The following is a 24,731-nucleotide window of genomic DNA, read 5'->3' on the forward strand; positions in this document are numbered from 1 at the left end:
CAGTGGTTAGCACTGCAGTCTTGCAGCGCTGGGGTCCTGGGTTCAAATCCCACCAAGGACACCATCTGCAAGGAGTTTGTATGTTCTCCCCGTGTTGGCGTGGGTTTCCTCCGGGGTCTCCAGTTTCCTCCCACACTACAAAGACATACAGAAAAGGACTATATGAAAAAAATAAATCTTTAAAATACTTTGGGTGTGATCAGAGCACTTCTAAACCCCTACCTCCCAAACTCCATCTCCACCTTGTGCCACCTACTTCTGCTTCATTGACCTCCCAGTGGTTGCTTCAGTGCAAGGGAGAAAAAAAGTGTGTGTTGCACAGCTATGCCTTAGGCTGGCCACAATAAAAGGCAGTTTTACATTATTGGTGGTGTCTAGGGGGGGGTCAGCAAACCAGTCAGTATCTGGTGTAACCACCATTTGCTAGTCTGCCTTCGGCCCTGTACAGTGAAAATCGGGAATTGTAAAAAGAACACCTCTCCTATGTGCCAAACACCATTGAATAGGAGCATTTGCCCACTCAAGTCGGTTACAATGAGGAACTGCAGTCAGGCGGAGATTAGGATGATGAGCATGGTGATGAGCTTTAGGGTGTACGGTTCCACTTGCGATATGCTAATGACTCCCTGCTGTGAGCGTCAGCCGAGGCTCATGCGAGTGTGATGTGACCTTGCGATCAGATCACAGCTGCGGAGAAGAGGGAGGGAGCACTTTCTCCCTTTTCTCCTCTGTCTGTCTCTGCGTATATCACACTGCACTCTGATGACATGCGAGTGCAGTGCGATGTTTCACACGCTCCCATAGACTTGTATGGGGGTGCGTGAGCTGAGACTCGCTGCCAAACGCAGCATGCTGCGATTAATGCCGCATGCCGCTATGGCATGAGAAATCAATCAGAGGTGGACACTGCCCGCATGGTTTTACTCTAGAGTGAGAACAATCCGATGTTTTATCGGATTGTACTGATCATTGTGTAAAACGCAAGTGGAACTGAGGCTTTATTGAGACAGTTTGACCGAAATTCTTTGGTTATGCACTGATTGTTGTGTTCTGGTGGCTGGTTTCAGACAATCTTGGAGGTGGAGATGTTGAGGTTCTGGCCTGCTGTGGCTACCCATGTTCTGTGGTTGTGAGGCCGGTTGGATGTACTGCCAAATTTTCTGAAACTCCTCTGGAGAAGGCTTATGGTAGAGAAATGAATATTCAATCCTCGGGCAACAGCTCTGGTGGCCATTCCTGCAGCCAGCATGCCAATTGCACGCTCCCTCAAAACTTGCAACATCTCTGGCATTGTGCTGTGTGATAAAACTGTACAGTTTAGTGTGGCCTTTTATTGTGGCCAGCCTAAGGCACACCTGTGCAATCATCATGCTGTGTAATCAGCATACGAGACTTAATAGCTGGCCTTTAACCCCTTTGATGCTGCCAATTTTTGTTTTTGCATTTTTTTTTTCTTAACTTCTTCCCAGAATTATAACTTATTTTACTTTTGTTTCTACTTTAGAAATATAAGGGGTTTTTTTTGTTTTTTTTGCAGGGCAAGATGTACTTTTGAATGACAGCATTAATTTTACTACATAGTGCACTGTTGAACTGGGAAAATTTAAAAATGTGGAGAAAAAAAACAAGATTCTAAATTATTTTTTTTTTGTTACAATGTTCATTGTTGGGTAAAAATGACCTCACAATATATTTCTCAGTACGATTGACGTTAACCAGTTTTCTTTCTTGTTTTACTGGTGGAAAAAATATTCTGAAGTTCGCAAAAAATATATTTTTGTGGTTGTTACCATTTGGCAATACCTGTAAAGCTTTTTAATTGTTCAGTTGATGTAGCCATGTGTTGTTTTTGTTGTTTTTTTTTTACAGGGTGAGACCACGTTTGTATTGATTACGTTTTTTGGCTAGATATGTTTTGATCTCTTGTTACATCATTTTTTGTGATATTGCAGAGACCAATTTCAGCATTCTTGAATTTTTTGTGTTTACTGATTGTGTTAATTATTTTTATGTTTTGATGGATCAGACTGTTCATAATACACTGATACCACACGTATTTTTATTTTCAATTAGGCAAAAGGTAGTGATTTGAACTTGTGTTAATTTTTTTCAGATTTTTTTAACTTTTTTTTTTCTTTTCACTGTTTTTAATCTCTTTAGGACTCTATAACCTACGATTGTAGGATCGCTTGTGCCCCTGCATTGCTGTATATAGTAAAATTCAGTCTCCTTTTGAAGCTCGGCCACAGGCAGGTTTCAGAGAAGCGCAGCTATAACAAGCACAGAGGTTTTCAGCAGACCCTCTGTCGTCATAACTTATCGGCGACCTACAATTACATCATGGATGTGCCTATGGGTGCTTAAAATGGTGTTCCTCCATGCTGCCCCGTGTAAAATCCTGCTGTGAGCTTTACAGCAGGATTTAACAGGTTAACAATTGTGGGAGAAGCAGATTGTTAGAGACAGGTCCTAGCTGTAATACACAGCCATTACCTGCTGGGTATGGGGTGGGCCCCCACTTAATTTGCCCTCCGCGAGCCGGCTCTTTGTTCGCCCTCCGCGAGCCGGCTCTTTGTTCGCCCTCCGCGAGCCGGCTCTTTGTTCGCCCTCCGCGAGCCGGCTCTTTGTTCGCCCTCCGCGAGCCGGCTCTTTGTTCGCCCTCCGCGAGCCGGCTCTTTGTTCGCCCTCCGCGAGCCGGCTCTTTGTTCGCCCTCCGCGAGCCGGCTCTTTGTTCGCCCTCCGCGAGCCGGCTCTTTGTTCGCCCTCCGCGAGCCGGCTCTTTGTTCGCCCTCCGCGAGCCGGCTCTTTGTTCGCCCTCCGCGAGCCGGCTCTTTGTTCGCCCTCCGCGAGCCGGCTCTTTGTTCGCCCTCCGCGAGCCGGCTCTTTGTTCGCCCTCCGCGAGCCGGCTCTTTGTTCGCCCTCCGCGAGCCGGCTCTCCCTCCCGGCCCGCCCTCCGCCGGCCCGCCTTCAGTCTGCCCTCTGCCGGCCCGCTTTCAGTCTGCCCTCTGCCGGCCCGCTCTCAGTCTGCCCTCTGCCGGCCCGCTCTCAGTCTGCCCTCCGCCTGCCCGCCCCATACACCCGCTTTGACTTGCGCCATTTATGTACGGTGGATATGGTGAAGGGATTAAAATATAAACTGCCTGACATTGTAGCAATCTTACAGAAAGAGTGTCGGTGTCCCTGACCATCCCATCTATCTATACTTGTTCTCCAGGGCAGATTACATAATCGGAGCTGCTGTCTGGTTACTAAGGGGCAATAAGATCACTTATTGTAAGACTTCTATTAAACACAGCCCATTATGTAAGCCTCTCGGCAGCCATGCACTGTGTCCGGTCTACGAGTTACTTTTATGTTAAATATCCACATGTTCTTTTATCTATTCGTTTATCTATACATACACGAAATCTCCGAACACACACGGTGTATAGCGACAATACATAAATATTTATTGCAGATAGCCGGGGAGGCATGCAAAATTTTACCAAATATTTAAGAATGTAACAGTGAAAGAATAACAGAAGTCGTCTCGGTGCCTTGTGTTTGTCTTGGCCTGTCACAGAGAAGCAGCCCGCGGTGTAATAAATCAGCTGTATTATCCGCCATCATCTTGTCCGGGCTTTATTTCCTTCATACGGATGAAGAATATTAATGATTTATCTCATTGGACCGGCTTCTAAATAACAGATCTCATTAGAGATTATTAATAATAAAAATAAATAAATGACTAATTGGGGGAAGGAGACCAAAGGCAAAAGGATGCAGCGAGCATTACTTACATTTCTTTTTTATTTTAAAATTTAATTTTCTAATTACTTATTAGTTTAATAAAGTTTCAGAAATTTCCAGATCTGGATGAATCATTGTTTACAGTACGATCCTCGCTGCGTGTCCCCAAAAGGAAAAACAAATTAGGAACATACTAAGTAAATCACTGCATCTTACATATACAACCAAATAGCTTGCATGCTTAAAGAGCAACTCCAGTTGTAGATCATGCAAACAACAATCTTACCAGTAAACAGCCCCAGCCTTAAAAATAGATTTAACTAAATATTTCTTTTCTGAATTTTACTCTAGATTAGGAAGATCTGCAGCTGTATTTTGTTTGTTGTGTAATCCTTTCCTCATTAAGAGCAAATAACTTTTTTACCAATAAACTCTTAAGGCCACCAATGGTAAGTCCAGACGACATTCCTCTCATCTGCCAGCGCCTTGAAGATGTTGTAGATGTCTTCAGTACAATTCTGCAAGTTATTAAATCTTCTGATGAGATGACTCTGCTGACTCTGTCCCAGTCAATATAGCAGTCTATTGTGTATAAGTCTGTGGCAAGCATGGAAACGAAAATATGTGAAATTAAAAAAAGTAAAACAAACAAAAAATAAGATAGGAAAGACAAGTGCAGTCACACACCATCGGTTTGCCTGGTCGTGCGCTGCAAACAAATGGAACAAGACAAACTTCTAGATGACACTGAATGGTGATGCTCACTCTCGACGGGTCAAGTCCAGAGGTAAGCCCATGCGAAGAAGAAATGAGAGCGAGCGGCACTCACCATAGCGTAAAATCCAACTTTATTTATTAGCAAAGGTGCATAAACCATGCGGGTCCGAGGCTGGATGGAAATACCCAGGAGAACGACCCATTGAAGGACCTGTAGAAGCGCTTTTCGGTTTGTGCAAAAGACAGTCGTCGTCCTGGGTGCCTCCATCCGGACTCTGACCCGCATGGATTATGCACCTTTTCTAATAAAGTTGGATTTTACGCTACGGTGAGTGCCGCTTTCATGTCTTCTTTGCTTGGACTTACTGCAAAAAATAAGGCATATGTGGGTCTTAGAGGGATGTGCTCACCGAGGGGCGGACATATCATTGGTGCAACCTGTGACTTTTCATTATGACGGCTTAATGTTATCAAATTCTGTAAAGTATCTGTGGGTTCAAAATGCTCACTATATCCCTAGATAAAATCCTTGAGGGGTCTAGTTTCCAAAATGGGATCACTTGTGGGGGATTTCTGCTTTTTAGGTACCGTAGGGGTCCTGCTAATGGAACATGGTACCTGCAATCTATTTCAGCCAAATTTGCTTTCCAAAATTCAAATATTGCTCCTTCTGTTCCGAGTCCTACGATTTGTTCAAACAGAGGTTTCTGACTACATGTGGAGTATCAGCGCACTCATGGACCCTCATGGTTTATGCACCTTTTCTAATTAAGTTGGATTTTACGCTACGGTGAGTGCCGCTCTCATCTCTTCTTTGCTTGGATTTACCGCAAAAAATAAGCCATATGTGGGTCTTAGAGGGATGTGCTCACCAAGGGGCGCAGATATATCATTGGTGCAACCTCTGTAGCCGCTTGGGGGTCCAAGAGTTCAATGGGACCATTTGTACTTCCAAAGTAGGTGAAATTGTAAATTTTGAGGTTATTGAATTGAAATGGGCCCATATACTGTTATTGCCCCTTTTTGTTTTTTGTTTTGTGCTCACCCCCTGAGCCCCACGCTATACGTAAGGGCTGAGTGACAGTAACTAAATAATTTATTGCTCTGGTAGAACAATATCTTTGTGCGTTATCCAACCATTCATCCAAATGGCTAGGATATAAGGCAGTGCGCAGGAAAAAGCAAGGGATAAACTGAAGAATAGATGTGTTCACATCCACAACGTTATAGACTAATATATTGGGGAAAGATTTGAAGTGTAGATGTGCGCCATATACTATATATACACCAGACTAATCGCTAAAATTAAGAACAATAAAAAAAGTCATAGAATAAAACAATCTTTATTGCATGAAGTAAAATGGTATAATGGACAAAAAGGGACAAAGGCGCAACACAACACAAATTAGACTGTACAACATGTAGAGGAGATATCCTGCTCAAAGCAAAGAGTTGCTAATGGAATACAGAATGTTTTGCAATATCGACGTACAGTGATATATCCACTATATAATGTGACAAATGACCTTTCAAGATGCAACTAATAACACCATTGGCAAAGTAAGTCCAACTATTTGTATAGGTGTAACCCCTATGAGATCGACTTGAGGTGTAGGGAAGTAGATCTGTCTGCTTAAGGAATCATCAGGACCAAGGTGAACTCAGCAGTTTATTTCCATAACACGTTTCAACCCTGGGCTAGGATCTTTTTAGAGTGAAAAGACATTTGCATAACAAGTGTTCAAGGGCACGGAGTTTATAAAGGCTGGAAGTGTAAGTGATAAGGAAGAAAACGTTCTAAAAAAAAAAAAAAATGGAAAAGAGGGAGGGATTAATGGAGGGTGAGGGGAAGGGATAGAAGGATAGAATTAAGAAAACTGTTGAGATTGCAAAGGAGATAGAAAAATTACGAGGGGGGGAAAAAGAAAAACGAGGGCGATGGGAAAGAAAAGACAATCAGCAGATAAATGAGCTAAAAATAAGAAAACAGGAAAACAAAAGGACGATGGGAAAGAAACAATAAAATCAGTGGATTAATGAAGTATAAATAGGAAAAAAAGAGCGGTAGATTAAGGTAGTGTTAGGCGTGGGCAGAACCATGCAGTGTCGAAAAGAGAGAGAGGGAAGGGGGTAAATAAAGTGATCCATGAAAAGGAAGAATGGACAACCGAAAAGTGTGAATGAGAGGTGAAAAGCTATACCACCGAAGCAGGGAGAACCAAAGATGGCAGCAGTGAGTTTTGTAGAGAAGGGATAGCATGGCGTGCAAGTAGTCAGTGCACGAGACCAGGGATAAAATAAACAATGAGAGACAATTACGTTATAGCCGATGACTGCAAGTGAATATTTTTGATTATCTAATGTAGTGAAGAAATGAATATTGAAAATGATCTAGAAAATGAAACATATAAAAAAAAATTAGAAAAAAATGATGATTGTGAAATCTGTGAGAGGAAGTGAAATGGTGTCAAAAGACCACGATGAACTGAAAAAAAAAAGTTTTTATTGCGAGAAGAGGTTTTATGCGTGAGAGCACAAAAAAAGTGGTGGAGAATAGATGTGTTTAAGACCTGGAGTAGTAACACATTGAGGTGTGTAGAAAAAAAAAAGGTTATAGAATGTGAAAGCGTGGTCGTGAATATCTATGAAATATTTAAATATTATTATATTCTTCACTATATTACCTGGTCAAAATATTCACGTGGAGTCATCAGCTATAGTCTGTCACCCGACTTCTCCCATTGTTTGTCATCAATTTCCTTGTCTCCAACACTGACTACTTGCACTCCATGCTATCCTTCTTTACAAAAATTAACACTGGTTCCCTCTGCGCTTATCCCTGCCTCTGTGGCATTTCTCCTCTCATCAACGCTTTTCGGTCGTCCATTTCTCCTCTTCCTCACAATGACTCAATCAATTTATTTACCCCTTTCCCTCTCTTCGTATCCAACAATGCGTGGCTTCGATCCCTGCCTAACATTTCTCCAATCTACTCCACTTTTTTCGCATTTTCACCTCATTTCTCTGCTGATTCTATTGTTTTTTTTCCTATCACCCTTTTGTTTTCCTTTTATTCCTGCATGGAAAATGTTTGGTTGGCTAGCTCATTACCGAAGGTTTTCTAGGGCCCAACCCAAGGGATCTTGCTGATCTCTTGCCTGCTTCAATCTGAGAAGGGGCTCTCGCAATGAAGCAACGATCATAAATAGGGCCTTCTCATGATATATTCCCCTTTTAAAAGAGAAAAAAAATACATTCCAGCAACTCCCTCTTGTCCTTTATTACAATTGGTCATCAATATTAGATGGGTGGAAGCCTCATACCCACGATCAGCTGGTACCTGATGCATTGGACACCATGTAAATGGTACATGATCCATTCAGCCCATACACAACAGCTCCATACACTGCATAGTGGTTGTTCTCTGTAACTGCAGCTTTGATCCTATTGGAATGAATGGAATCTGAGCTGCAGTACCAGAGGGTCTACTTAAGCATGGTCTTCTGGCTTTCTACATTATGTACATCTGGCAGCCATCGCACAGATCTGATTGACCGGCTGGTAGGTGTCCGACTCACAGATCTTAAATTGATGACCTATCCTAAGATAATTCTTTTAAATATTCCTATAAACTACGGAAATCATCATGATTGTCCATATCGCTGCTGTGGAAGAGAATGAATATATACAGCAGGTGAAATTAGAATTGAACACTCCACCTTTTCTAAATAATTATATTTCTAAAGATGCTATTGACATGAATTTCTCACCAGATGTCAGTAACAATCCATTAAGTCCATTAAGGCAAAGAAATCAAACCATAGATATCTATAAATTTTCTGATGTGAAATAATGAGAAAGACGTGAGGAAAAGAGTATTCAACATGAGGTGCAAAAAGCCATGGAAAGTCGTCATAATAAAAGTTGAAATCTATCAACAATTAAAAAACAATCCTGCCACTTATTGAAAAATATTAGCTTGTTGAATGGATGGCCTATAAAAAGGTGTCTTATTACCAAAGTGCCACACAAGAAACATCTCATGATGGGTTAAACCAATGAGCTGTCTTAAGACCTTTGTACCCAATTTGTTGAAAAACATACTGAAGGCGTTGTTTACAGAAGAATTGCTAAACTATTGAAGGTTTCATTGAGAATTGGTGGGGCAAAAATCCAGAAGTGGCCAGAACATAATTTCACCATAAACCGGCCATGACTAGGTGCTCCCCGTAAGATTTCAGACAGAGGAGTGACCATAATTATCAGAAGAGTTGACCAAGAGCCAAGAACCAGCTGTGGAGAGCTGCAGAGAACATGGAATCAGCAGGTACAATAGTTTTAAATAAAACAATAAGTAATACACTCAACTTCCATGGCTTGTTTGCACGCTCACCACACAAAACTCTGTTGCTGAACAAAAAGCATGTTCAAATGTGTTTCCAGCTTGCTCAACAACACTTAGACAAGGCTGTTGAATACTGGGAGAAAATAGTTTGGTCACATTAGACCAAAATTTACCTCTTTGGGTGCAAATACAGTGGAACCTTGTTTAACGAGAACAATCCGTTCTGGGAGTGTGCTTGTTAACCAAGTTACTCGTTCAGCAAAGCAAGATTTCCCATAGGAAATCATTGCAATGCAGACGATTCCTTCCACAACTTGTTAAATGTCCCATCCTGGTCCCCTATTCTGTCATTCCACACATGCACAAACACGTACAAACGCGTACAAATGCGTACAAACACACACACAAAAACACACAAGCACGCATGCACACGCACATATTATATGCTCACCTTACCTTCCGTTCCATCGCTGGTCTCCTGGGACTTGCTGTTTTCTGGTACGGGCTGTGTATCGGGTTACCATAACGACGAGGGAGCAACTTCCACTCCCAGTGCGCTGACGTCAAAGGCAGAGCCACTTGCCTCTGATTGGCCAGCGCGCTGCCTTTGAGTAGCGGTGACAGGAAGTTCCTGCTCCATCGCTATGGATGCCGATGCACAGCCTCGAGTGGAGCGGAGTGGGGAACTACAGGACCCAGGAGGCCGGCGATGAAACGGAAGGTACACATATTATATGCTCACCTTACCTTCCATTCCACCGCTGGCCTCATGGTACTTTTAGTTCGCCGCGAGGACGTCGCAATGTACCCAGGAACTACAAGAACCATCTGGTTCGGCGGTGGAACGGAAGGTAAGGTGAGCATAATATATATGTGTGTGTGCGTACGTGTGTGTGCGTACGTGTGTGTTTGTGTGTGTGGACTGCAAGAGCGGGTCAGAGCGTGGTGGATATACGGAACCGGAAGTGAGTGCGGTGAGTATTTGCTCGTACAGCAAAGCTTTCTCGTAAACCGGTTTACAAATTTACAGAAAGCTTTGCTTGTTAAGTGAAATTCTCGTTAAGTGGGTTACTCGTTAAGCGAGGTACCACTGTACAATAATACACACAATGTTTGGAGGCCAAAAGGCACTACATATCACTCCAAAAACGCCATACCAAAAGTGATGTTTGGAGTGAAACATCATGGTGTGGGGCTGTTTTTCAACATCCGGCATCGGCAAACTCCATAATTGAAGGAAGGATGAATGGACAAATGTACAGAGACATGCTTGAAAATGATGTGTTCAACACTTTTTTCACCTGCTGTATCTCGGAGTCCAATGCAAAGCCATTGAATGTATTTTCGGCTTGTATACAGATATTGCTCGACCTTGCACCCTCTTAGCTGGTTGGGTGCTTTTAATGTTTTTACAGTAACAATGAAGCAAGTGGTTACCTTTTGTATCTGTATATATAAAATGAAACTTATTGAAATTTTGCTCCATTCCTCAGAAGTGTTTGGCCCCTTTGATGTTTGTCATGCATAAGACATTGATAAAATCACATAAATGGACGTTGTAAAGGATTTTTCTCTCATCAGAGCGTGTAGAACGCTGATTTATTTATAAACCAGCCTTTCACATAAAGCTGTAAAGTATGAAACGTTCTCCAATCTGCAATCTTTCTATGTAATTTAATGTGGAATGTGATTTGTTGTAACCGGTTTAGGGGAAGATCGGACCTCTGGATATTGTAGGGTGCTGACATTGGTTTTGGTACCTGCATGTTGTAGTAATGTTATGTCATGTAGCATCCAGCCTGGATCAGAGTAAAAACAAGCAGGATGATCGAGAACCAAATGTATTACTGATAAAATTCCTATAAAAGTAGTTCTGTTAGAAGTCTATGATGAGTGCAGCAGTCACTTATGTTCTCATATCGTTTGTTACTGGCATGTAAATGAAGAAAGGCACAGATTTAACCCCTTAACGAGAACCTGTCAGCAGGATTTAGCACTAGAAAGTAAATACATGGCCACAATGGTGATGTGATGCTGATTTAAATGGATACCTGCAGTTTAGAAATCTGAACTTTGATCACTGAATAATAAACTTCCTCTAAAATTTTCATGATGACGTCACCTATGTATTGGGGCGGGACTTGGGGGGGGGGGGGGGGGGTAGGGTCGTCGTCTTCTACACCTGCCTTATGTTTCTTCTACAGGTCACTGATTATTCAGTGACCTGTCTTCTAATTAAAATTCATTGCAGCTGCCGCCATGATTGAAGTGGGCAGCGCATGCGCAATGTGATTCTACGGGCGGTCTGTAGGTCTGCAACTAAAATGGCGCCGGATATGGTGCATGCGCCGATCGAGATTTCAGCTTCATGACCTCTTCATGCTGAAATCTCTATCTGCACATGCGCCGCATCTGGCGCCATTTTATTGAAGACAGTCTGTAGAATCACACTGTGCACGGTCCAATAAAATGACACCGGTGGCAACGCATGCGCAGATCAGGATTTTGGCTTAATAAAGAAGTCATTGAGCATAAATCTCGGTCTGCACACGTGCTGCATCGGCACCATTTTATTGAAAACCTGTAGATCACCCGCAGAATCGTACTGCGCACTTGCTGCCCACTGCAATCATAGCAGTGGTGCAGAATTTCAAAAATGTGGCAGGTCACTGAATCGGAGGACCTGTAGAAGAAACAGAGGAGGGAGTCGGAGGTGCGGAGAAGAAGGCCTTACCCCCCTCCCCAGTCACACCCCAGTGCACAAGCGATGAAAGGATTATATCATCATCAAAACTTTATAGGAAGATTATCCCGCAACCAAAGATCGGATTTCTTCACTGCAGATATCCACTTAATCAGCATCACTGCGTCATTATGGCCATGGCTTTACTGTATAGTGCTAAATCCTTCTGACAGGTTCTCTTTAAAGGGAGTCTGTCACCCCTCAAAATGCAAATTCAGCTACTAAATATTCATGTTTGCTGTTAAATTCACTTTTAATCTATATTCAAATGAGGGTACATCATTGCGCCCTTGGAGTGGCCAATGGCTCTGTGCACCGATGTGCCCTCCAAACTGAATATCTAGTCCTGTCCCTGAACTTGATTGACAGCGATGACTTTTTCTCTGCCAGCGCTCCCGAAAACCAAATCCCTGTTTCTCTGTGTGCGTACTGACACAGGAGGAGACTATCAGTGCTCAGTGTCGAGGCAAGCACGGTCTGATCTCTGGCACCTATCAATTTGTGGCCACAGCTCGCTATACCCCGAAGTGTAACAAGCAGTTTCATAGAGGAGCCGGAGATCAGAGCACACTCGCACCCACACCAAGTGTGTGCCTACCCCGACCCGGTGAGCAAGCCGCTGTTCTCTGGTGTCAGTTCCCACATGCCGGAACAAGGATTTCAGTTTAGGGAGCGCAGGCTGTGAGAGCCACCGCTGTGGATCAATATCGAGGGCAGTGCTGGGTATGCAGATCTGAGGGTGTAACCGTGCACCAAACCATTTGCCACAACAAGGGGGCACTGAAGTGTCCTTATTTTCATATGGATTAAAAGTTGATAGAACATTAATTGTGCAGAAATCAAAATCTAACTGCTTCCCATGAAGGACTGACAGCAATCAGTGCTAACAATGACTGCTGCTTTTAGAGGCAGATGCAAACTATACAGTGTGTCCACCGCCATTAACTTGAGAACGGCGGCAGCTATAGGCATAAAGTGGTGTCTAGGTATAGTAAAGTAGCCATGTGCTACGCAATGAAACCACCTATAGCGCCACCTGGTGGAAAACAACGGAGTTAGCATTTTTATCTCAAAAATGGAATGAGATTGCATTACAAAGTTGTAGGGCATCATCAATTCAATACGAATCGACACCTTGCATACAGAAATGCTATGATTAGAACATGTAAAACTCACAAGTCTGCGGACGTGAAGCGATACCTCATGGAGACCTTCCTACAAGTCATTGGGTATGGTGGCTGTGTGGAGTGGCCTCCACGCTCACCTGACCTGACCCCATTGGACTTCTTTCTGTGAGGTCACATCACACAGCAGGTGTATGCGACCCTTCCACCAACTTTGCAGGACCTATGACGACGTATCACAGATGCTTGTGCAAACGTGTCACCTACCATATTGCACAACGTGCAGCAAGATACAGTATGCTGTCCAGAGCCCAGATGTGCATTGCAGCTGAGAGTGGCCACTTTGAGCATCAAAGTTAAATGAGCGTCATATGCGTGCCCAGCATTCAATGTTTTGGGGGGTCATGGGTTTCATATCATAGCATTTCTGTATGCAAGGTGTTTATTCGGATTGAATTGATGATGCCCTAATATATTTTAATTCACTTTTTTTCTCTCTCTAGTTCCGTTTTCGAGGTAAAAATGCTAACACCGTTGTTTTCCACCAGGTGGTGCTATAGGTGGTTTCATTGTGTAGCGCATGGCTACTTTACTATACCTAGACACCAGTTCTATGCCTATAGCTCCCGCCGTTCTCAAGTTAATGGTGGTGGACAGGATATGGGTGGACACACTGTATAAACAGCCGGCATCTGACCTGTGTAAAGCGGGCCCATCTTCTGGGCCTGAGCCACACACCCGGTCTTGCTCCATGACATATACTGTATATATTTGTTAGGAGGTTAATTTTGTTTTATTATATTTAATTGTTAAGCTGGTTTCCTTCTCAGTCTGTGTATGGACCCCAATTTGAGACTGTTGAATTTGGGTCAGCGGACCCGCAGCCGCTCCACACCCAGCAGACCATACTTGGACCACAAATGTCAGATGTGTGAAGCCAGCCTTAGACTCCTTGAACGTTGGTTCTGTCCCAGACTCGCTGAGCTCTCCCTTACCAATTGTAAATCTGCTCAATCACAGCCATACTGTGCCCTTGATCACTCTACAAATCCGTATAAAAAGCCACAGAAAAAAATGACAATCCATAATGAAAACCAATTGTACTTCATTAATCAAAGTAGTGTGATGAACCTACAGAGCGACAAGTACAGGTATAATGGATACCAGTCTCGGGTAGGTTTAACCCTATAATAGCAGTAGTCAGAACCAATACATGCAAAAGAAGATAGTATAAGTAAACATACTTAGAGGTTGTCCACTACTTTGACATTGATGGCCTATCTCTAGGATAGGTCAGCAATGTTTGATCTTTCCAGGGTCTGACACTCAGCCCCCCACCAATCATCTGTTCTCGGTGCCGACGGTGGCAGTAGATGGCCAGAAATGCTCAGTTCTGGAGCTGCCCCGTCTTCTGATAGTGGCCATGGGTGAGTACTGCACATCTGCCTCCTATTCAAATCAATATGAGGCGGATGTGCAGTACCTGCCCGTGTCCACTATCAGAAGACGGGGCAGCTCTGGCACTGAGCAAACAGCTAATCGGCGGTTGGTGTCGGGTGTTGGACCTCAGCCGATCAGACATTGATGACCTATCCTAAGGATAGGCCATCAGTGTTAAAGTCATGAACAACCTCTTTAATATCCAGTAGGATTCCTGTCTAATGTGCCCACCCTGACACGCGTTTCGACAATGACGTCGTCAAACAATACTTTTTGAGTGCTAGGGTGCTTTCACACTGGGTTCCTCTCCCCGTTCAGTGGTCCTGTCGGAGCTTCCACTCAAACTCCCTGCAAAATAGGATTCAGATGTATGCACCGACGGAACCACTGACTATAATGGCGCGGATGGAGTCATCGTGTGGTTTGTCGTGCACCATTTTTTGCTTCCATATTTCTCTGCACTTATCAGTGTATGAACAGCCTGTCACTGAGGCCACCTTACAGCATCAAGAAATGAGATAAGCACTAGAATTGGGGATCCCTTTTCTGCCCTAGACCACCAGACCTGCTGACAATCACCCTTCACTCTTCTAGAACACAATGACAAAAACCCCTTCATTATGGAAGGCTATCGCGGATGGTGACATTGAACACTTACTGGCCTTTGCCACCAGGGACAGCCATGATAACGAGGTTTATTTAGACCTGTATAAAGCAGTATATATGGTGGCTGTATTTCTTATTACATGTATATGCAGTTACATTCATTAACTACAGTGGCTTCAGAGCGAGATTGTTTCCCAGAACTGCTGCAGAACCTCTTTATAGAAGTGATTTCTGCTTGCGGTTGTTTATCCCTATGTACCACAAATCATTTTTGAAAAAAAGTTTTATTTTTCTGCAACAAAGGCATGATCTTGATCAGTGCCATTTAATGTATGTGTCATCCGTGCATTATCCTTTTGTTATGTCAGATGTCATGATGACTGAAATGGTTCATCCTCTGTATGAGCGGGTACATATGTAATCACCGAGGAGGAGATTTCTGTCCTGTAAAACGGAGACAATGGATCTTTCCCATCACTGGCTGTTATTCACTGCTAGACAGCTATTATGCTCCTCTATTTCCAGCCCTTTGGAGAATAAAGGCCGCACAATGGCTTGTGGAGGGATTGCATTCTGCTGGCTGTTCCTGATGATCACAGAGACACGGCGGCTCTCGGTGTAGGCGTGATGCACCCTGTGCCGCAGAACATTGGACTTATCTACTCTACCTGCAATTGCTCGTTCGCTCACAGCGCAGGTCTGTATTCATCAAAACAGGTGAATGTGAACCTGGTGACAGATTCCCTTTAATTGGTGCAGAAATTTCTGCATCTCTTGGCATGGAAACGCTGTGTAAAATAGGCTCATTTTTGCAGCTTTAGTTTTTTTGTGCCGATTCATTAGTACGGGTGAAATTTGCTGCAAAAACACAACTCAAAATTGTCGGTACTACTCGTTTAATGAAAGAAGAACCCGCAATGGTCACAGAAATAACTTGAATCTGACAAAAGTAATAATAAATAAAAAATCTATGTAAATGAACAAATTAAAGTCAGACATTGCTTTTCAACCATGCGTCCACAGAATTTTAAAAAAATTTTAAACTCATGAGATAGGCCTGGACAGAAATGATGGTATCCCTGAAAATGTGACAAAGGGGACATGTTACATCAAGGTGTGGCCACTAATTAGCATCACAGGTGACTACAATCTAGTAATCAGTCAGTGGGCCTGTATATAGGGCTACAGATACTCGCTGTGCTGTTTGGTGATATGGTGTGTAACATACTCAACATGGACCAGAGGAAGCGAAGGAAAGAGTTGTCTCAGGAGATTAGAATTTTTTTTTTTATAGACAAACATGTTATAAAACCATCTTCAAGCAGCTTGATGTTCCTGTGACTACAGTTGCACATATTATTCAGACGTTTAAGATCCATGGGACAGTAGCCAACCTCCCTGCATGTGGCCGCAGGAGGAAAATTGATGACAATTCAAAAAGACGGATAATCCGAATGGTAAAAAAGAGCCCTGGAAAACTTCTAAAGAGATTAAAGGTGAACTTCAAGTTCAAGGAACATCAGTGTCAGATCGCACCATTCGTCCTTGTTTGAGCCAAAGTGGACTTCATGGGGGATGACCAAGAAGGACACAATTGTCAGAAAAAAAACAAAACATAGAAAAAGCCAGACTAGAATTTGCTAAACTACATGTTGACAAGCCACAAAGCTTCTGAGAGAATGTCCTATGGACAGATGAGACAAAAATTGAACTTTTTTTAGAAAGGCACATCAGCTCTATGTTCACAGACGGAAAAATGAAGCATATCAAGAAAAGAACACTGTCCCTACTGTGAAACATGGAGGAGGCTCAGTAATGTTCTGAGGTTCCTTTGCTGCATCTGGCACAGGGTGTCTTGAATCTGTGCAGGGTACAATAAAATCTCAAGACTATCAAGGGATTCTAGAGAGAAATGGTGCTTCCCAGTGTCAGAAAGCTTGGTCTCCGTCGCAGGTCATGGGCCTTGCAACAGAATAATGACCCAAACCACACAGCTAAAAACACCCAAGAATGGCTAAGAGGAAAACATTGGACTATTCTGAAGTGTCCCTCTATGAGCCCTGACCTAAGTCCTATTGAGCATCTTTGGAAAGAGCTGAAACATGCCGTCTAGAAAAGGCAACCTTCACACACGAGACAACTAGAGCAGTTTTCTTTTGAGGAGCGGTCAAAATACCTGTCGAGAGATGCAGAAGTCTCATAGACAGTTACAGGCATTGTTCTATTGCAGTGATTGCCTCAAAAGGTTGTGCAACAAAATATTAAGTTGAGGAGGAGGAGGAGGAGGGCGCCATCAATTCTGGCCAGGCCTATTTTATAAGTTTTATTTTTTATATATTTTTAAATTCTCTGGAAGCAGAAAAGCAATGTCTGACTTTCATTTGTTCATTTTCATAGATTTTTTTTATCTATTATTACTTTTGTCAGATTAAGGTTATTTCTATGACCATTGTGTTTCATTAAACGAGGGTACCAAAAATGATGACCACGTGTGTATCTGCAAAGTGTGCATAGATGTTGCATTTTTTTTTTTCTGTGCAATTTTGTCACAAAATCTGTAGGGTTTCCCAAAGTGAATGAGAATCCTGCAGTCTCCAGCACACGTTGCTTATTGTTATTCCTTGCTGATTTCTGCAGCACGTCAATTATTTCAGCATTTTTGCTGCAGATTACTAATGAGTGGTGGGAATCTGCACCAAAAACGCATGTATTTTTTATGCTGCAGCTTTTCAAGGCATGCAGAAATTTCTGCACCAAAAACTCAACGTGTGCACATAACCTTATACAAGTCAAACTACAGAGCACTACTACTGTACATAGTACATAAAGTGGTCTAAGACCATTCCCCCTATAATTGAAAATCAACCTGGGCATTGCACAACGTACACATAATGGAACTTATTGTTATATTTTTGTTGTGACCTGGAGGTCACGTTAAAGGGAGCCTCTTTTAAGTGATTTTAAAGGGAATCTGTCACCAGGTTTTGCTCCCCCATTTGAGAGCAGCATAACGTAGAGACAGAGACCCTGATTTCAGTGATGTGTCACTTACTGAGCTAGGAAAAACGAAAAAGTCCAGTTAACACCCAAAATATAAAACATTGTCTTCTTTATTAATACATGTTAAAAACCTGGACGTCCAGGTTTTTAACCTTTTTAACGTGTTAATAAAGAAGAAGTTTTATATTTTGGGTGTCGTGCTGAACTTTTTCGTTTTCATAGTGTCATGGCCAAGATTTTCTTCCGTGCACCATCTACCCGGACTTCCATTTAACTGGTGAGCTGGAATTGAGAGTTTACACTCCATTGTTTTTTGTCACTTACTGAGCTGTTTGCTGTCATTTTAATAAAATCAATGTTTTTTCTGCTGCAGATCTAAAACTTATACAGAGCTCATGAATATGCTGGGCTACCTGCAGCACACCAAGTAGTCCTCTGATGATAATCTACTGCTGATTAATCAGTGATTTTATCAAAACTACACTAAGCAGCCCAGTAAGTGACACATCACTGAAATCAGGGTCTCTGTCTCTACAGTATGCTGCTCTCAGATTAGGTGGCAAAAATCTGGTGACAGATTCCCTTTAATTGGATGCTGGAGAAAGCTTACATTATTGCTTCTTCGTTTTTTTTTCTTTTTGTTTTTTCGCCAAAGCCAGAAGTGGATGTATTACAAGTGTCATTAATAATTGTCTTTTTTTTTTTTCTTTTTTCTTTAATGAAGTTTTGACTTTAGTTGAGAAATTGCACAGTGTGACCCTACTCTATACCTTTTCAAGTGGAAATTTCTCGGATTTCCGTATGCACACTTTTCCCGCCTGTAATCAAGCTAAGAATCAGATTTTTCTTGCTACGTTGATTGAGTTTGCAGCCGGTGAATATCCATATTTCCTGCCACTTATTTCTTCTGGTACATTGCCTGACAGGCACAGTCTGAGATCTCCGCTTCTTTACGGCAGCATGGACAGCAATAACTAAGCGACGCCATCAATATGATGGAAGATAACAATTACTTGTACTTTCACTGTTCTCTGTATTGTAGTGATTCTGTCAGTCAAAAGTTTTGTGTTTCTTATGTACATTTATTACTCTGTACTGTGCAAGTTAGAAATTCTGTTATTTACAATGTGTTTTAAAGCTGGAAATATAAACAGATTGCGGAGTTAAGAAATATTTTCTGTTTGAGAAAGTAAAATAAAGCGCCTCTCTGGTTGCTGCTTGTTGTGGTGGTAATTTGGTAGTCGTTATTGATTGATGTATGTTGTTGCTGGTGTGTTTTGTTTTTTGTTTGTTTTTTTTATTTGCTATTGTTTTGTTGATGACATCACTGTCTATTATATTACTTAAGCGGGCTTTACACGCTACAATTTATCTAACGATGTGTCGGCGGGGTCACGTCGTAAGTGACGCACATCCGGCATCGTTAGTGATATTGTAGCATGTGAAACCTACGTGTGATTGCGATTGAACTAATAATCCTTGATCGCATACACGTCGTTCAAAACCTAAAAATTGATTGTCGGGTTGTTCAATGTTCCTGAGTTAGCACACATCGTAGTGTGTGACACCCCGGGAACGATGAACAGATCTTACCTGCGTCCCGCGGCTCCCACCGGCAATGCGGAAGGAAGAAGGTGGGCAGGATGTTTATGTCCCGCTCATCTCCGCCCCTCCGCTTCTATTGGCCGGCTGCCGCGTGACGTCACGGTGACACCGAACGTCCCTCCCACTCCAGGAAGTGGATGTTCGCCGCCCACATCGAGGTCATATGGTACGTAAGTATGTGTGACGGGAAATAATAGTTTGTGCGACACGGTCAACAAATTGAACGTGCCGCACATACGATGGGGGCGGGTCACATCGCATACGATATCGTATGTGATATCGTAAGGTGTAAAGCAGGCTTGAGGCTTTTACCTTTGTGCATAATATCATAGACCTCCAAGTTGCAAATGTATTTGCTCCCAAAGTTAAATCTGTACAGGTACATAAACCGCTCACGCTAACAAGCTGGAAGATATTTGTAGATGTAAGACTACCCCCCTTTAACCTCTTTAAGACTAATGATGTGCTATGTGCATCATGAGTTGTTTCCCTGCCTTTGATGTAGGCTCACAGGCCAAGCTCGAATCATTCAGCCTTCATCTGCCTCTAACAGCCACAGGTGGATCGGTGCTCCACCCTCACCTGCTAACCTGTAAAATGCCGCTGTCAATCTCTGATAGCGGCATTTAACGTGTGCTGGTAGTGGGGAGCACTATCCTTAGCCCTCATCGGCGCGATCACAGGATACAGATGAGCTGTCATGACAGTGAGGGGTCCGCTGAGGACCCCTGTGTCTGTCATTAAAATATTCCTGTGAAAACCAGCCCATGGCTGACGTTCATAGGAGTCCTTGGTTTCTTCTCTTTAAAGCAATGCTGTGGCAGTGCTGTATATAGAACAAGTTATCACACCATTGCAGGTTCAAGTACCCTAAGAAGACTATTAAATACAGTCAAAAGTAGAAAATATTTTTAAAAAATATTTAAAATAAATGTAAGCGTGATAACATGAATTCCATGAGTTGGCATCACCGCCAGCTTATGAAAATCTCACATATGCTCATGGCTCATTTTAGGCACTTCAGAACCTGGATTGACGCTTCCCGGCTTCATTAGGCACATTGTGCATGACAGGAAGTTTAGAAGAGGTGAACGTGAGCCTTCCGGTCATGCGCAGTGCGCCTATTAAGACTGGAAGCGTACACCGAGCTTCACAGGCGCACTGACTCTTCCGAAATGAGCCGCACTCAAGGCACTAGATTTCCAGGAGCTGGCAGTGACACTGGCTTGTGGAAATCATGTTATAACATTGAAAAAGGGCTGAATATTCTGGGGAAACAACACCCCTGCGACCAGTCAAAGCCCTAAGTATCATCGGGAAAACAAGTTTCATAACTTTTTGGTTTTTTTTTAAAACCTTGATTTTAGTGAATAGCATTAGACAAAGCTGGTTAAGCAGTGAATTTGGGTATACAGCTATGAATGCTGCTGTGTTGGAAGATATAGGGCATCTGACAGGTTCCCTTTAAAAGAGCTACAGGAATTTCTTGCAAATTTTAATTGTGTACTGCACATGGCAGCAATCTCCCGTATTCTTCATATATCTGGCCTGTGGTGTAGAGTGATAAGTCGGAAGCCTTTTCTTACAAAGAAAAATATCCAAGTCTGGCTTTGTTTTGCCAAAACCGACACAAAGTCTGCCAAAAGCATGAAAGAAAAACCTTTTCTGGTTGGAGACCAAGGTTGAATTTTTTTGGCCATAATTCAGAAATGTATGTTTGCCTCAAAACTAACACTGAACATACACAAAAATAACACCATACCCACAGTGAACCATGGTGGAGGCAACATTAGGCTTTGGGGGTTGTGGGGCTGTTTACTGGCAGCTGGAACTGGGGCTTTAGATAATGTCCATAGGGAATTGGGATTAGTTCCAAGTATCGTCAGTTTTGCATCACAATCTTCAGGCCTCCGCTAAAACACTGAAATCAAACAAAATTGACAAAATAACAGTTTTGGAAAGACCCAGCCTGAGCCCAGACCGGAATGCAATAGAAAAATCTGTGTGTGACCTGAAGAGACCCTCGCAATCTGACAGATGTGAAGCTACTGCAAGGAGAGAGTTAAGATTGCACAGTTCTTAGATGTGCCATGCTGATAGACTGAATTATATTTGTTTGTCCATATATTTATATTTAGTCCATATTTGTATGAAGAAAAATATTTATTTAATATATTGTATTTTTATTTTGTAAACAATTTAACACTGTGACTTTATAGACGTATCCCGAGGTATCAGTCTTGTAAGATCTGCTCCTTCTGAATCATCGCGGCTCTGTTCCTTACTATGGTACAATGTGTCCTGTCGGACTGGGGGATCTATGTGCCCATAACTTTCTGTGGGACATCAGATGCTAAGACAAGCTCAGTATCCTGCTATTTTCCTCCTCGGCTTTTTTTGTCTTCCACTCGGCTGCATGGTTCTTCCCACCGTTGTGTCCTAGAGACGCTCAGTTGGCTGTGAATGATGTGTCCCTACACAAGGCCAGCGAGCATGTTAATGAGCTGATGGCTTTATTGAGAACACGCTGTTGCACGTTTCCATACCATTGTTGGTATATTAACTTCTCCTCCTGCGGTACACAAAGAGCCGGCTTAGCCGACAACAGCGGGCTCTCGTTCCGTCCGGCGTTGTCTTGCCTTCTCCCTGCTCTTTGCTTATTTCTATCTCCTATGTCTTAACCTCTTTGCAGAGCCTCATTAATATTTAGAGACGCTGCTCTGGGGTAACGTGGCAGGTTAGCGTGGTTTCTGTCACACAAGCCGCTCCGAAGGCCGAAATAAACAAATACATATGTCTTTATGCTACAACTCGGGCATTGCGATGCTGGGCTGCTTCGCAGATGGCTTTGTTGCTTTACTCCTGGTTAGTCTTCTGATATTTAATGCAGATGTATTCCTGGTAAAGATCAGTCACCCTCCATTGTATAAAACTACGAAACACAATTATATGTGTGCGCAGATATATACATGGATGCGCTGTGGTCACCGGGGCCACAGGTTCATATCCTGCCAGATCCACCATCTGCTTATTTTCCTCCTGTTTTCATGGATTTCCTCTAAGTATTCCAGTTTTTTTCTGAGTTTTTATGTGTGAATAATCATTTATCCGTACATTAACCCAATTAGTTTACGTTGTAACGATCTTTCTTATATGCCCACCGTCTGTACGTCTTCGGTGATTTTATTCATACTACAGCAGAGCAGATGTACAGATGTTCTGATCCTTTCATGCTACTCGTGAGGGGCCATTTCTTAAAATTTTGGCCACTTACAATCAAGTTAAAAGGGTTTTCATCCCATATAGTGATTATGTAGTGCTAGGATATGCAATGCTTTATAATTAGTGGGGGTGCAACTGCAGGAATCCCAAGAAAGAAGTGTCATGATCCAGGTCGGCTTTTCCCTGCTGCTGGTTACACCCAGCTCTGGCCTGGTCATGTCAGGGGTTAACTTCCCTTGCCTCGTTCTTGATCCCAGGACGCTATATATTGACTGTCTATCTATGGCTAAGTGCTAGTGATATTTCTGCCTTGCAGCTTGTATACTGGTTCTAGTGAGTGTTCCCGATCTGCTCTGCCTCCCTGCTACTGTGCCCTGACCTGTACCCTCCCCCGTTCGTCTGCCTGTCCTGGTCCCTGACTTCCCTCTCCTGTCTGTTGTTTGTTTTTCCCTCTGCATACCTGATCTCCCGGCTTCTGACTCAGTTCTGTTTTCTGACTTGATATTGATCCTCCCTTTTACAGTGACTCAACTTTCCTGGCTAGACCTTGACTGTTTTGACTACTTTATTGTCGCCTAATGGTTCGCCTGTTAACTGCCTGCTGAAGTTACTCTGCTGTACTTCAGCTGTCTTTCCGTTAGTGTTTCTTTGTCTCCTCTTCACTACTCTGCTGCCACCTAGTGAGGAATACGCTGTACTACGTCTCACTAGCCTTTGTAGATCGTGATTAGAAGAAGCCACAGTGTAGGTTAAAGGGACTGTCAGCAGGTTTCTGCAATGTAACCTGAAGATAGCATGCTGCAGTAGTTAAAATATACACTTCAGCTTTTGTGTGTTATCTCATAGTCTGCTTTAGTTTACCTGCAAAGTTAGCTTAAGCCTGTTATCTTTATCATTAGTGGATCTCAGCAGCAGTAAGCTCTGGTCCAACTCCGCCCCCTCTGTGATTTTAGCAGCTTCTGAAATGTGCACTGAAAGCCTGTTGTCAGCATGGACAGTTCTCACAGCTCTGCAACATACAAAATATAGAATCATTTGGTGTCAGAACGGCTGCCCACAGAAATATAAGTGATACGTTGTTGAACTCAGGGTTGTCTCATGATCATGCTGTGCTTTGATGAGGCAGCAAAAACCTGCTGACAGATTCCTTTTAAGAGTTGTCCGGTCTCATGTTATTTGATGGGTCAACAATATCTGATCGGTGGAAGTTTGACACCCAACGCCCCCATTGATCAGCCGCTATTAATAAGTTATCAATATCAAGTAATCGGAAAACCACATTAACGCCTTTGCAATGTTACTTGGGACATTTCTTTGTTTGTCCCCAAATTGCGGCAGTATCTGCTTCATCATTCTGTACAATGGAGCTGCTACAATCCCATACATAGCAGGTTGAGGGTGACTAAGGCACAATTAAAGGGGGTCAAAAAATGTCTTGGGTCACATGCCATACTACCGGCTTCACTGATTGGTGATAACTACAGATAGAGCATCGTTGCTGGATCAGTGGCAGAATTATTCTGTGAGATAAATGAAATAATCAGCTGCTCATGCACCAGCCTAGTTCCCCAATCAGCACGGACAGGCTCCAGCCTGGGCTGGGAAACCAATAGCAAAAAAAGAAAATCTGGCGATATGGAGGAAACTTGTGTCATTGATGTAAAAAAAGTATTTAATAAATCCAAATTGTCAAAACAGTCAGACAAAGCCATCAAAAAGTGGTTAAAAAGGTACCCCTGGAATCTGATGCATTTCAGCTCATGCATTAAAGGGAACCTGTCAGGGGCAATATGCACCCAGAGCCACAAGCAGTTCTGGGTGTATATTACTAATCCCTGCCGGACTGTCCCTGTATACACCGGCATAGATAAAGGGATCTTTAGAAAAAGTATTTCTAAAGATCCTTTATGATATGAAAATGAGCTCGGGGACTAGTCACAAGGGCGTTAGTTCCCCCGACTAGTTCGTCCTCTTAACATTTTAGTACGCCCACAGGGGTGTACTAACATGCTATTCAATGCCAGCATCATCAGGGCTGATGAGTGTTACATGTCTGTTGTCACCGCAGCTGACTCCAGATTTACGCTCAGTGCACATGATGAGAAGTCCGGACACTTCTGGGCACGCGCACAAGACCTTTCTGAAGCGTATACCTGGCTTCATAGTGTGCATGACCAGACGTGCTGGGACTTCTGATAAT

The 24,731-nt window shown here is 42.9% G+C and overlaps 1 protein-coding gene across 2 annotated transcripts in view; it reads left to right on the plus strand.

Annotated features, from left to right (window-relative positions):
• UBE2F (ubiquitin conjugating enzyme E2 F (putative)) overlaps positions 1-24,731 on the plus strand; it is a 302,268-nt gene that overhangs the window by 118,724 nt on the left and 158,813 nt on the right. The gene's annotated exons all lie outside the window — the stretch shown is intronic.

Source organism: Anomaloglossus baeobatrachus, chromosome 7, assembly GCF_048569485.1.
Source record: "Anomaloglossus baeobatrachus isolate aAnoBae1 chromosome 7, aAnoBae1.hap1, whole genome shotgun sequence".
NCBI classification, from domain to species: domain Eukaryota; kingdom Metazoa; phylum Chordata; class Amphibia; order Anura; family Aromobatidae; genus Anomaloglossus; species Anomaloglossus baeobatrachus.